Genomic DNA, 14,654 nt, shown 5'->3' with positions numbered 1-14,654 from the left:
CCAGCCTCGGGTTCATGAACGGCAATCTGTGAGCAGCAGGAAGTCATCCAAGGCCTTTGAGTAGTCAATCAGTCAGCGGTTTGAGCTTTCCTTGTGTGGAATTCCAAATAGCACCTGGGGGTGTAAGTGGCTCAAATCAAGACTAAATGATGGTTTTTTGTTTTTGTTTGTTCCTTTATTTGCAGGGACCTATCTATGTACCTTAATACTTGGAAGAGAGAAATGTAAGTTGATAGGATTTGATTTTTCTGTTTCATCTCTGGTGGTGACATAAGTATTTGAAGTGATTGAATTTTCCAAGAAGGATGCTTCCAGATGGGAGAGAAATTAGAAGATATTTTATTGTGTTTCTCCATTTTGGACAATATTTTAAATAGGAATCTCATTGAAATAAGGTTTTCTTAGGTTTAGAATGTGCTAAAACTTGATTTCTTCAGGCACAACAGGAAAGCTAAAATGTTAGTTACACCCACCCGTCAGATCATGTGTCTGTGCTGCTAATACACTGGGATTATTCGATGTCACTGGTTTGGTAACAACCTTAGAAAATGTGTTATCTCCTTTTAGTTAGTTTACAGCGAATAACTGAGAAGGTCAATACTTTTAAGAAAGAAAACAGAGAACTTCACTTGCTGAAAAAATATCCATTTGGGAACAGCAGGTAGCATTGCCCTTTCAAATATTTTTTTGTGATTTCATTGTGGTTACTTCCACTCTGGTAGATCATCCTACTGACCTATTTCATGTGTTCTATACACAGTACCAATTCAAGACAAGCTTCACAAATGTAAAGAGCTACCTCTTTATTTGTGAAAGGAGTCACACATTAGAAGATAGGTTTATCTAGCATTATGCTTTTTTTTAAATTCTGATTCCTTTTTCGTGTTTTACACAACAATGAATTAAGGAAGTGTCTTCAGGAAACTAAGAGAGAAAGTAAATTTCTCTCTGATGAAGCTCTTAAATTGATGGTAAGAATCCCTTCTTTGCCTGGACTGCATTCTAAAAACACAAGTAAAAGTAACGAACTATTATTACTCATTCAACGTGTTTTGTTGAAGGAGAACATCAAAATAGTGGAGCACTTTAATGAAATTTTTAAAAAATAGTGTTTATTAATTTTTTGAGAGATAGAGACAGAGCACAAGCAGGGGAGGGTGTAGAGAGAGAGGGAAACACAGAATCCAAAACAGGCTCCAGGCTCTGAATTGTCAGCACAGAGTCCGACACAGGGCTCAAACTCCCAAACCATGAGATGACAACCTGAGCTGAAGTCAGATGCTTAACTGACTGAGCCACCCAGGGACCCACCTTAATGAAAATTTAAATGATACCCTTCAAAGTGCACTTGCTACCTTGCAAACTCAGAGAGAGAGAGGAATGTGAAGAATCAGGAAGTGGTAAGAGTTGGCTGCTGAGTTTTACTGTAATTTTGCTTTGGAGGCTTTTTGTTCATTGGGTGGAGTGAGCACAGCATATTTGCTTGCCGTTTACCACAGTAGAGAGTGGGCCTCTGGGAGCCAAACCTCTTTCTGAACAATGAGCTGGAATTTCACTAGGACCACCAAGATGAGTTTTGCTATTTCAAGGACTAGGTGTTATCTTTTATTTTCACAACTAGGTAATTATCACATCATTCAATTCTGCCCTCCAAGATATGTAGAAAATACCCAAATATAGTTGGGAGAGAAAGGGTGATAGCCACAGTGTATAATCCTTTCCTTTAAAAAAATATTTTTAAATAATTCTTTATGAATTTTTTTTTAAATTTTAGTGAAAGAGGGCATGTGAGTTGGGGAGAGGGGCAGAGGGAAAGAGAATCTTAAGCAGGATCCACACTCAGTGTGTGTGCAGCCCAACACAGGTCTGGATTGCATGATCCTAGAATCATGACCTGACCCAAAATCAAGAGTCTTATGCTCAGCTGACTGAGCCACCCAGGTGCTCCATAGTCTCTTTCTCTCTTAATGTTGAACAGTGAATTTTCAACATGAATGGGGGAGGGGGATACACACACACGTGTGTGTGTGTGTGTGTGTGTGTGTGTGTGTGTATACACACACACACATTTGTATACCACTAAGAAAGCCATTTATGAGTTTTTAGACATGAACTATTTTCCACCATCTTTGTCTTCTAGTTATATTTATGCCTCAAGGTCTTTGTTTATTGTAATGCACAATCCTGCTGTGTGAGGTACATTCAAATTGTGTGATCAGTTTTCCATGAAAGTCTTTTCTCATATCTGTCTTAACTACAAGATGCAAATGTTGAATTCGAGGATGTAGAGCTAAGAGCCTTGAGGTCCAATAACTGTCAACTGGAAGGTATATTTTCTGTTGGGGAGAAATCCCCATATGGTGGCAATGACTTTGCATTGGAAAGGGAAAGAATACCTTCATACCTTCATGGTTCTTGCCCTTTTTCTGTCTCACCAAAATCAAGACTCAGGTCATATGCACATTTATAAAGAAAACACCTTTTTGTTTGTTTGTTTGCTTGTTTGTTTACAGAAAATAAAAAGACCCTGGAAGACAAGTGTAATGCATTGAGGTCTGTGAAAGCCACAAAGGAAGCAAAAGTCAAACAGCTGAAGGAAAAAGCACATAACCTGGAAGAATTCTATGAACAAAGAAAAGTGGCTACAGAAAAGTAATATGTTCATGTGAGAACTGTCACAAGGACTGCATTGTATGAAAGAATGTGGCAGCCAGTAGAGATAATTCTATTTCTTTTGGAACTGGGTCCAGAGTATTTTTGCCAAATGCACTCAGTAGAATTGGGCCTGCCCTTCCTACCTTGCTTTTTGTAACATAACCTGCATTTTCCTTTCTGTCCTAAGTGCCTGTCACACATTGTGGAAGAGGGAAGGTACCATCATTAATTACGTTGATACCTGGATCCACTCTGGATTGTCCTATAGGTTTCAATCCCATCACACTGTTTTGTCATCCAGAAATTAGGTCATTTTTGTTCAGGACCAGACATGGGTCAAATATGTGTGGGGAAAAAACTGAATTATCTTGCTGCAGAAACAATAGATGTTGCTTTCTGGAAAGTGGGTAGGGATGCCAGCAATACTGGATCCCTGCATCCATTCTGCCAGTGAGATTATTCACTGTAGGCCCAATCCCTAAGAAAGTGAAGTTGTTTCCTGTCCCCTGAGTTTTTAAGTGTAACTCTTCTGAGTCTTGATCAAAGTCTGCAGCTTCACTAGGGCTCATCTTTGCTGGCCGCCCCTGAACTACACTTGTTTACTTCTAAGTCTGTGCCCATAAAGTTGTTCAGCTTCTTTGCCGTTCAGATGTATGCCCCCCCCCACCCCCCAAATCAATGATGAGTCCTAGGGAGATTGGATCCAACTGCCAGGCTGGCTTTGTCCTGGGCTTCCTTCTTCTCCTTCTTGGTCTTGTGTGTGTTTGTAGAGTTGTTAGATATTTGGTGCATTCACTCACATGCTTCCTCCTTTGTACAGATTTCCTTTTGTTCTCAAGAGGAGATCAGGGACTTTAGAGTCCCTCATTCATGTTGGAAAGTGAAGTCTTCCTTCTCTTCCCTGGAGACTCAGCTTTATGTTAGTCCTTCCCACACCTGGGGTTAGGGCCTGCTCTGTGTCACATCTTGTTTTTGTTAATTCATAAGCTCTTTCTGTGAGTGGGTGCAGCACCCTGACCACCTCTCTCTCTCCAGCCCCTTACAACAGAGCCACTACATGACAACCACTCCAGAAAACATTTGCTGAAGGACTCCCTGAGAGGCCAGAATTAAATACATGTGCCTTTCTCTGTCTAGTGCTTTTGTGTCCGTTTCTAAGAGATTTTCAATTTTGCATGTGATTCCTGAGTACATCAAGTGTCAAGTTGAATCCAGATCAACACCACAAACAAAATAGTCTGAGGGCAACACAGCAAACCAGCCTTGCCAAGCATTGCCTGTTGCTGCTTTTACTATCAATGGAATCAGTCTTTTTAAAGTAGATTTGGTTCTATGAAGTTGAGAGTTTTCCATCTGAAATCTGTTTCCAGGAAGTAAACCCACACTGTGTGACCATTCATATCAGGTTGTACTTCAAGAGATGTTACTGCTCTAAGATTGGCCTTTTTCTCCACCAGGATAGGTGAAGGTGGAGGCAGGGATTGTAGTCCTGAACTCTAGCGATGTCTGGGAGTGAGCTGCAATGTTGGTGAAGCCATATCCTGGAAGGTCATCTTTCAGGGTGATTGTGTCACGGTACAACTTTTGGACTGAGAATCAGGTCTCCCCATGGAGGTGTAAGACTAGTGATGATCCCCTGCTTCATCCTAATGGGTACAGTTGGTCAGACATGGTTTTTCACATTGATGAAATGAGTCTTCACCATCTCAAACAAAAGACCAACTCTGAGAAGGCACAAAGTGCAATGTTATTTGATGACTTTATGATAAAGGAGAGGAAACAGAACTAGAAAGACAGTTCTGATAGCAGAGTCGTGGCAGTAGACAGGAGTTGAATTTTCTTTAACTTAAATGGGGTGTTCACTTCATTTCTCTGATTGTGTTGTCAGTCTGTGCATTTATGGGAGATGTGGGGGAAGGGATATTTGCATAGGCCTTCAAGAGTGCTGGGAGGTACAAAGGGAGAATTTCTGGACGTTGGTCCTGACTGTGTATATATCTTTCCCATCTTAGGAAGCTGAAAATGACACTGTGAACTGGTGGCAAAGAAGAATCAGCTGGCAGCTGCAGGTAAAATTTGAAAATAGCTACAGAAGGGGTGCCTGGGTGGCTCAGTCGTTTAAGTGTCCAACTTTAGCTCAGGTCATAATTTCACAGTCCATGAGTTCGAGCCCTGTGTCAGGCTCTGTGCTGACAGCTCAGAGCCTGGAGCCTGCTTTTGATTCTGTTACCTCTCTCTCTGTCCCTCCCCCGCTCATGGACGCGCTCACTCTCTCTCTCTCTCTCTGTCTCAAAAATAAACAAACATTAAAAAAAAGAAAATAGCTACAGAAGAAATAAGTACAAGTGAGTTCAGCTACTGATTACCAGCAGCTCATGAAACCTCTGTTCATTTTTTGTTTTTAACCTTTTTACAGTGTTTAGACTCAACATAGTAATATAAGCAAAAATTCAGAGGACATATGCATAGAGTATTAACAGATAAAAAAAAGGTAAGTTTTAGAACAAAACAATTAAGTTTCTAAACATTTGCGGATCTCAAGCAATGGCCAGACTGTGTGGAAACTTCGTCCATGCCAACATTCCTTGGGGGTGGTGTCAATTGTCATAATCTATAGGAGAGCAGTGTGTCATATGATAAATCATACCCATCAACATGGTAGTGCCATTTCATGGCCCTTGTCTTTGCAACCCTGGGAAACATGGTAGGATATAAGTTAAAGGAGAATAGAGCTTTATGATGAAAGACACTTGTCACATGATGAATTAGGTCAAGATTGAAAATGGGAAGGAATTCTATGAACTCTGAACCCTACAAGCATGGAATAATAAGGAAAGGATGTAATAGCTTTGATCCTACAGTACATTTATAATCAGGTAAGAATAAATTGTATCGGGGACAGATACGAGGTTGATGGGAATGTGGGCAGATTATTTAAAATCATACCCAATATTGGGCCTTATCTGACAAAAGCAATTGTGACTCACAGGCAACAAACTGAACAAACACAAGAACAGCTACAGCAGGCAGAGCTCACCTTCAGACACCAGGTAATCTGAGTTCCTGCCTGACATACTGAACCCTAAGCACCTCATGCAGGTGAGTGTAGTGGCCTGAGTGTAGTGTGTAGTGGAATCCCTAGAGTGTAGAGTGTAGTGTAGTGTAGTGGAATCCCTAAACATGGGCTTTTCATTATTGGCTTTTTCAGATTGCAGTTCATGAGAAGAATGCTCAGCACAACTTGGTGCTTTCTTGTTTCCTCCTCTTTTTTTGGTGCACCATCTGGCAAGACTGAAGGTGGATGTGTTTTTTCTCCCCCAGATCAAGACTCAGATCTGGGACAGGGAGATGGCAGAGCAGAGCAGGGAGGTCGCCTACTTGAAATACGGGTGTGGCCATTTGGCATTTTTATGGATGTTTCGAGGGATGACACCTGCACTGTTTGTTGTCTAGTAGAGGACGTGGTGTTGCAACTCTTACAGAAGTCCATTCTTTTTCTGTATCCAAGACTGGATTGGATGGAAGGAAAGAGGCTGCCTGAGGGATACATGAGGCAGAAACCAATGCCTGGAAGACCAGAGATGCAGAACCCACCAAGGAGAGGTAAGGAGCACGTTGTGACATGCAGTGGCCTAATTTCTGCTGTGCAGCCTGTTCCTGTGGGTGATCATCGTGTGGTCTGGAAAGAATCACGGGCACTAAGGACAGCAGGTGGTCTGAAGGGGTGATAGGAGGGTGTTCTCCTCTGGTGCCGCAGGCAGTGGGGCACTTGTCCCTGTGACTGGTGGACACATGCCCCTCCTCTGACTGTGACCCTCCCACCTCCTCTAGCATCCCCCTGTCTGAAGAGCCTGGAAAGGATGACAGGACATGGGCCTCATCCTTCTTCCCACCTGGACTCAATGTGAAGACTTTAGTTTATTTGAGGAGAAGGTCATTTATTTTGTTTGGTTTTGTGAACTGTAGCCCTACATGCCTAAATTCAAGTTCCATATAGCTTAGTCCTCTGATGTTATCAGTTCAACTCTGCAGTTTAACTGCTAAATTCTCATAGTTTTCATTTTCTCAATACTGTAAAATTAGTCTTATATAATAACTTCTCACATGTGGAAGGCAGCTTATAGATAAGCTGAAAGATTGAACAATTCACCTTAAGTCTGAAGAAACGCACCCTTCTTGAGGATTCATCGAGGATATACACCAAACCAGTATTCTCAATTTTATTCTTTTTTTAAAGTTTATTTATTTTGAGAGAGACAGAGTATGTCTGGGAGGCATAGAGTGAGAGGCAGAGACAGAATCCCCATCAGGCTCCACACTGTCATTGAGGACCCAATGCTGGGCTCGAATTCACAAGCTGTGAGATCATGACCTGAGCCAAAATCAAGAGTCAGATGCTTAACCCAAGTGTTAGCATTGAGCCACCCAAGTGTCCTCATATTTATTCTTAATCTGTAATGAAATGGTGATTTCCCATGATGTATACTGAGAAACCTCTGTTTTATTGATGAATTCTAAATTGCTAGTTGAGCCTGACCTGTCCACAGTTATTTAATTATGAAACAACATGAACTAGGGCACCATGAGGTCTTTATCAAGGTGAGGGGATGGTTCTCCCCCTTATCCTTGGGGGTCACCTGAGGCATGTGGGATACTCTCTGCCTCTGGTCAGGGACCTGAGTGTAGGGAAAAGTTTAAGATACTTGAGCAATCAGAAGAGGGATTGTTTTCATTCCGCACAGTCCTCTAAAAGCAGAATAAACCTCTGTCCCTTCTAGGGTCTTTAGTAGATCCAGAAACTCTGAAACCTCTGTGAGTTACAGCAGCTCTGACTGTACCAAGAATGCAGACAATGACAAGGTAAATGCTGGGGCCATTCTCAGTTATAAGTCTTTCGGGAAAACCTCCTCTTTCTGTACAGCACACTCTCCTGGTCTTGTCTCATTTTGCATGTTGTGTGGTATGTCTGTTTAATTCTTTGTTTTCCAAACGCACACTCATAACCCAGGAGCCCACAGGCTTGTCAGTTTTTAGTGTGTCAGCTTTCTGTGGTAAGTTTAGAAGCCAAAAGTGCTTAGAGACTGAGTACCTTAAGGTCTTTCCATGTGTTTCAGGAAATAACGAGAGGAGGATGACCCCACACTCCAAACATAAGTCTCCTGGCCTGAGTGACCCCTTCCAACCTCACCTCTGTGGGAACAGTGTGGCTGCTCTGTCTTCCTTTCTTGATTCTGGCTAGGAGATTAACCTGTTAGAAAGTCTGCAATATTTAAAATTCAAAAGTGCAAAAAGACATCATGACTCCAACTTTATATGTTGTGCCCTGTGCTATTTAGAGTGGTCTTTGATAAAGTCAGTGTCATCACTCATCACCTTCCCGTCTTTGTTGGTAAATGAGTTGTCTGGAATCCTTCCAGCTATACCTGAAGTATAAATAGTTTGAATACCATGTCCTTCAGTTAGGTTTACATGAGCAGTTTCTGGTTGTGTCCCCAGTCACTGTTAGAGCTGATACAGTCTCATGACACATACCAGGAGTTTTATACCAAAACACTTGCATTAAATCTGTTATGTGAATTTCTACCTCTTTTTTCTGTTGGACTTAATTACTGTGTCCTGTAATATGCTTAAAGTCAGAATTCCCTATGAATTAAAATGAACACATCCGAGCTTTGTAGGCTTTTACAAGTAACTTGTTCTTCACAGAAGACTCTCATTCCCCTGCAAGATTCCAGGCATCCTCCACTCTCCAGAGGTCTCAGAGGCCTTTGACAACACTTCAAGAGGGAAGACTCCTTTGTAAGGGAGAGGAGCAGAGGAGGCAAAGTGAGGGTCCGGCTGCAGAACTTTTCGCCAGGAGTAACTGTGATTCCATGAGCAGAATATGAGCTGTTTATTCCCATTTTTTGTGTGTGTGTTCTTAATATACCAAAAACAGAACATCTGGAGTCGGTGTAGAGGAGAGATGCAGGGTGAACCTGGACATCGATGTCTGCCTGTCTGGGGAATGCTACTTCATTAGTCTGTAATTACTTCTGTTAACCCTGTAGGACAGTACCCTTGTCATTTTACTTCTGCAGACATGGGCAGTGATGTGTGATGACAGTAGTTTAACCTCTGACATCTACTACCCCAAGCTGTAGGTGGTATCCAGTGGCAGGGACAGAGTTTTCAGGTACTGATGCTACTCTCTTGGATCCTGGTGGCAGAGAAGGTGGCAGGTGCTGACATGTTCTTCTCTGAGTTACAGCTGCTTTTGGTATTGGTTCTCTTGTCTGGCATATGAATGTAGCTGTCACTTCTGTTCTGCAGGGCAGTCTGGATTCTGGGGACCTCCTCCATTAATGGATGATTCTGCATGCCCTACCCTAGAGGCGCCCGCCCCCATGGACTATTAGACACATCCACCTCCTGAATCTTGGTGGCCCTGGGGCCACCCCGAACCCCTCCACCTGCAACACTTGGTAAGATGATGTGAGCACTAGAAGTTGACTTGTAAAACACACTCATCTTATTTTTGTTGCTGTTAGGTCTTTGGCCAAGGTGCAGAGGCAGTACCACAGACCATTGTGATGCAAGGGGAATGTGTCTGCTGCCATTACCACATTCCTCAAGTTTCTCATGATCTCATCTTTGTCATTTCCCCCACCATGTGTTGGTACACGTGTCTCTTGTGGAGAAGGAATGGGGCTGTGTGCAGAAAAGCAGACATAGCGCTTCAGCAGAAATGCCCTGTACATATTCCACATGCTGGGATCTGTGAGGCATGAGGCACAGCCTAATGTATGTCCATCTAGTCGGGCCCCAGCCATCCATAGTTGTTCGATGAGCGATAAATAGATCTGAATCAGGGCTTTTAGGAGTCTTCATCAAGTTATAAGGGATGGTTCTTCAAGTTCTTCTCGGGGATCACCTGGGGCATGTGGGATACCCTCTGCACGTGATTTGGGATCTGAGTGGGGCAAATAGTTGTTGGAAGAATGAGGGGAGGGTGTTTTTGTTCTCCAAACAGTCTACTCAAATCAGAATAAACCTCCATCCCTTCTAGGGCTCTTTGCAGATCCAGAAGCAGGTGTCACTCCCAAGAGTGACATCAACACTGGCTCTGCCAAAACTGCCAAGAAGCACAAGGTAAATGCTGTGGCCATTTTCAGTTCTAAGTCTTTACGGACAGCCGCATCTTTCTGTACAGCACACTCTCCTGCCATCATCTCTGGTTTGTGTGTCTTATGGTATGCCTGCTGTTCTTGTTTTTTTTTTTTTGTTTTTTCCAAATGCAAAACCTTTACCCCCGAGCCCCGAGTCTACGGGCTTCCCTGTTTTCCACCTGGCATCTCTTTGTGGTAACTTTAGAAGCTAAGCGTGCTTAAGGGTGAGGACCATAGGGCTTTTCCAATGTGTTCCTGGAGTAAATCAAGGAGGATGACACCACACTCCACTTGGAAGTCTCCTACCTTGCCTCATTCTTCCTGGATCTCCTCAGTGTGTAATCGTTGCTCTTGCTGTTTCTTCCTCTCCTATTTCTTTCTATCAAGGGTTTTAATGTGTTCAGAAAAATCTGTGGGTATCCTTACAATTTGAAAATGCAAAATGCCTTCACTCCAACTTCTATTTTTGTATGTGTCATTTAGAATGGTCTTAGACAAAGTAAATTTCATACCCATCAGCATTTTGGTAAACTTGCTGTCCAGAATCCCTTTAGATGTGCCCTGGGTGTAAATACTCTGAACTAGAAGAGGTGACATATTTGTCATAGAAAACATGCACTGAAATTTAAGTTGTGAAGAGAAAAAAATCCAAGATTACCTGTGTGGCAAGTCCCCACCGTGTCCTTCACTTGTGTTCACATGAGCACGTTCTCTTGCGTCCTGTGTCACAGGTACAGCTAAAACATGGAAACTTACACCAGAAATCAAAGTGCATTTGTGTTAATTTTGTCTGTTAGAATTTCAGCTCATTTTTCCAGAGGACACAATTACCTTGCAAATTGTACTGTACTTAAACTGAGAAGTACCTCTGAATTAAAATAAATTAGCTGAACCCAACTAACATGTATAGGTTACCTGTTTTTCTAAGAGCATGCTTTTCCAGGTCCTCTGCAGGACCTCAGGATCCCCATCTCCCCATTGTCGGGAGAGAAGTAGATTGGGCACAGGCAGGGGCTTAGAGGCAGAGCTTTGAGCCACGAGGGCTATGATTCCATGTGTGGACACTGGCATTGTCATTCCTTCTCATTCTATAGTTCTTCACATACACATAAGCAGCCTCTGTGGTGGAGGGGGATGAAGGATGGAGGTTGATTCTGGACATAGATACCTTCCTATCTGAAATATGCTACTTTGCTAATTTGGTATTCAGTCTATAAATCTTCTAGGAAAAGAGCCCTTGCTGTTTCTACATTTCCAGACACGTGGAGATGCTAGTTTATCCCAGTAACATCCATTCCCCACCCAAAGCTGTAAGTGGAACCCAAAATATGGGTAGAGTTCTTTTGATGTCGATGTTGCCTGCTTGGAACCCGGTGGTAGGAAACCTAGTAGGATATGAGCACTACTTCTTTAGGTTTTCGCTTTTTGCCAGTGTCGGTGCTTGGTTCTGTCCTATGAACACAGCTTTTGTTTCTGTTCCACAGGCCATTATGTATGCAAGAGGGCCTGGCCCTTTCCTAGGTTCGCCTTGCAGGCTGTACCCCATGGATCACCCTTCATAACCAGTCATGGGCTATGGGCCACTTCCCCCTCCTCCACCAGCTCCTCCACATACTCAGTTTGGTAAGACGACCTGAACGGGATGAGTGACTGATAAAGCGTATTCATCTTCTTCATGATTGACTTTGTGGGAATGATGTCGAGATGATTGTGAGTTTTGGCAATCCAACTGCAACCTGCCTGAGGACACGGTAGCATATCTCAAGTTTCTCAGGACATACATACAGTGGGCAGTGTCATTTCCCTGTAATACAGTGAGCTATAGGTTTCTCTTGTCAAAATGAAAGAGGATTTTTTTTTACACAAAAGCAGACATATCAGCAGTACTGTTGTGTATTTTGGAGACACAATGTTTTGGGTTCTGTGAAGAATGAGGCTCACCCCTAACTTTTAGAGCATCAGGTGTCCTGTGTGAAAGAGGGACATGCATTAAATGACACAGACCTTGTGATCACCATAATGGAAACACCAGTGAAGGATCCGGTGCAGAAACGGGGGAAACTTGAACCACACAGGAATAGAAGGGAAGTTGAGGACGGTACACAGAGTTTGAGGAGGTGCAGAGGGGAGGGTGTTGGGATCAGTGAGATGCAGTTGGAGATCATTCCTGGCCACAGCCTGAGCAGGGAGTGTGAAGTCCACACAGAGCTGCTATGTGGGATCACTCTCAGTGCACAATGCAGTGTTCATCTCCAAAATGTCAGTGTGTTGCCAAAGTGCACGTAGGTAATCATCTAAAAGGATTATTGTCTCCCTGGGTTTTCTTGAAGGTTCTGGAAATTTTTGGGGGGGAAAATGCCCTGGATATATGGGGAATTTAACTTGGTCTTATGGAAATGCTTGCATGCCCAAGTTCATATCCCTCAGTGAGACTAAAAGTGGAGACAGGATCTAGATCAGCTGAGTGCCTTCGTTGGCCTTCAGCCTAAGTCAGACTCAGACCCACTTAGTGGGTCAACCTACAATCTAGGGTTGGCCAGAAGCCGCCCCCACTGGACCCCTGTCATCACCCTGACTACCGCTTTGCATCTCCTCAAACTTCTCTCACAATATCCTGAGGCTTTGCCTGTGTTCCTGCTGTCTCAGCCCTAATACCAGTTCTCAGTGGGACCTACACGGAGCTTCAGCTGTGTTATCGGTGAAAACAGGGGTAATATTTGTTTCCAAGAACATTCTAAGAAGAAGACATTAAATACATAAAGCATCTGCAAAATCTCTGGGAAGTGTCCACTCACCCTTCTCACAGTTTCAATTAAGATATCTCCACACAATGATCATCCAAAAAAGATGGTCACAGGAATTCATTAAACTAAGACCGTTAACAACTCAGCCCAGGGATTGGGAATCACTGTTTTAAACAGTAAGACAGGGTCCCTCATTTTTCTATTAAAATTCGGGCCCTACCAGACAAAGAAAGAAAAGATAATTATGAGAATGTGTACCTTCAGAGATCTAGATCTGAAGACAATAATTTTCCATTACATATAGACTCACAGATGCAGCCACACACTAAAGTGTTCATCTGTGGCCACAGCCACAGATAAACTACAGAAGACAGAATGCATGTAGGAAAACATAAGATCAGAGGGAAATAAACCAAAATCTCTTTGCATTATAGGACAACTATTTTGAAATTTGAAGAGGACTGTGCGTGGTGACAGACTATGGTGATTATATATATATATTTTTAAGAAGGTGTCGGATCTGCCAGAATGCTTTCCCTGGCCATCCTGTCCCCTCCACTTTGTCTTTCCTACTCTCCCCTAATACACCTTTCATCGTTCTGTCTCCGTGTCAGTGTCTGCTTCTAGGACCATCTACCCTCACTCCCCATTGAGTGTACACAGTGGGGTTCCTGTACACACAGGTAACAAACTGGCAGAAATGGTGGTGATGGAAGAGAGAAGCCCGAGGGAGTTTTCCGGGGTGATGGTAACTTCCTATATCTAGATTTATGGGGTGCTTGTTTTAGAAATATTCACTAACTCCCTGGTGCCTTGGGTCAGATAGACAGGTATCTGTCCCTAGGAAATGGCTGAGTTCTAATGGTGGGGAAGGATGAGGGACCAGCAGTGACTGCGGGAGAGGAGTGAGGAGGCCACACATGGAGTCAGACCCTCGCCCAGGATGCCAGGTCTCCACAGACAGCACCATGTGTAGGAGGTCTCTGAGGAGCAGAGATTTCTTGATCAGACCCGTGAACTACAGAATCCTCCTTCAGTTTCCTCACTGAGGGATGGCCAGAGCAGAGGCCAGCAGCTAGCAGACACCTTGATCATGGCTGGAGTGGAGCAGTGGACCTGGGGGATTGAGTCAGAGAAAGGGACAGGCAGAAGGTAGCGACAGGGAGTTTGAGAGACAAAGGGAAGAGAAGAGAAGGGACCTTTCTCTGCTGACTTCACCTACATTTCTGTGTGAACAAAAGGAGATTCTTGTCTCTAAGGGTAGGGAAGAGGGCTGGCAAAAAGCCAGAGTGACATTCTCAGCTCAAGTGCCCAGGATATCTACCTTGCTCTTGAATACTTAACACAGGAAGTCTGTGCTTTCTGTCATAATTGGAACTGCAGCTCATACCATTTAGTGAAAATCAATCCAATTATGAATCCCTCAACATTAAAGTACTGCAACAAAATTAAGTGAACAGACTGAAAGATACAACACGGATAAAGTCCAAAGGTAGACCCACTGCAATACTTATGGGAATACAGTCTATCAGAAAAGGAGGTACCCCAGTGCAGGCATTCAGACACCTGGGAAATATCTGAAAACGTGTAAAAAAAAAATGTAGTCCTTACTTCAAAAGCAACATTAGTACTAGACACAAAGGGATTGTGGTGTAAGGTTTAGAGAGAAACCATGTGACTTCATGGTGCTATACCCATGAGATCAAGTCTCATCAAATTATACCCTTTAACTTGAGGCTATTTGTTATATGTAAATTGCACCTCATTAAAGAGAGTTTCAAACATAAAATACTGAAGAAAATGTTGGAAAGTTCCTTTCTACTCCTGAAGTGCATGGGTGATAGGAGTCTGTCTGACCATATCTCAACAATCCAAAAGATGAAGACATTTAAAAAATTAATAATAGCAGAGTTAGGAGGACCCTGAGCTCATCCTGTCCCATGTTTTCAACTATATAACATCCACATCCAAGTCCATAAACCACAGAGCGATCCAAAGAGTGGCAGAACAAACTCCACAACTAAATAGAAGCTGTATCTGAAAGGTGAGGAAGGTCAGAAAGGTGGAGGGCGGTTGCCTGCAGAAAGGGCAGAGAAAGTGAGCCCTC

The 14,654-nt window shown here is 43.1% G+C and overlaps 2 long non-coding RNA genes across 2 annotated transcripts; both read left to right on the top strand.

Moving 5' to 3' along the window:
* The first annotated feature begins 2,524 nt into the window (after positions 1–2,524).
* Positions 2,525–7,516, top strand: LOC122225832. Its single transcript, XR_006205413.1, has 5 exons — positions 2,525–2,652; positions 4,668–4,724; positions 5,645–5,705; positions 6,164–6,258; positions 7,434–7,516. It is a non-coding gene; the product is annotated as an uncharacterized LOC122225832 (long non-coding RNA).
* Positions 7,517–8,855: 1,339 nt separating this feature from the next.
* On the top strand, positions 8,856–13,103 carry LOC122225831. Its single transcript, XR_006205412.1, has 4 exons — positions 8,856–9,119; positions 9,704–9,786; positions 11,288–11,426; positions 12,982–13,103. It is a non-coding gene; the product is annotated as an uncharacterized LOC122225831 (long non-coding RNA).
* Positions 13,104–14,654: the final 1,551 nt, after the last annotated feature.

Source organism: Panthera leo, chromosome C1 (assembly GCF_018350215.1).
Source record: "Panthera leo isolate Ple1 chromosome C1, P.leo_Ple1_pat1.1, whole genome shotgun sequence".
Lineage (NCBI taxonomy): Eukaryota > Metazoa > Chordata > Mammalia > Carnivora > Felidae > Panthera > Panthera leo.
This window is presented reverse-complemented; position numbering and strand designations above follow the sequence as displayed.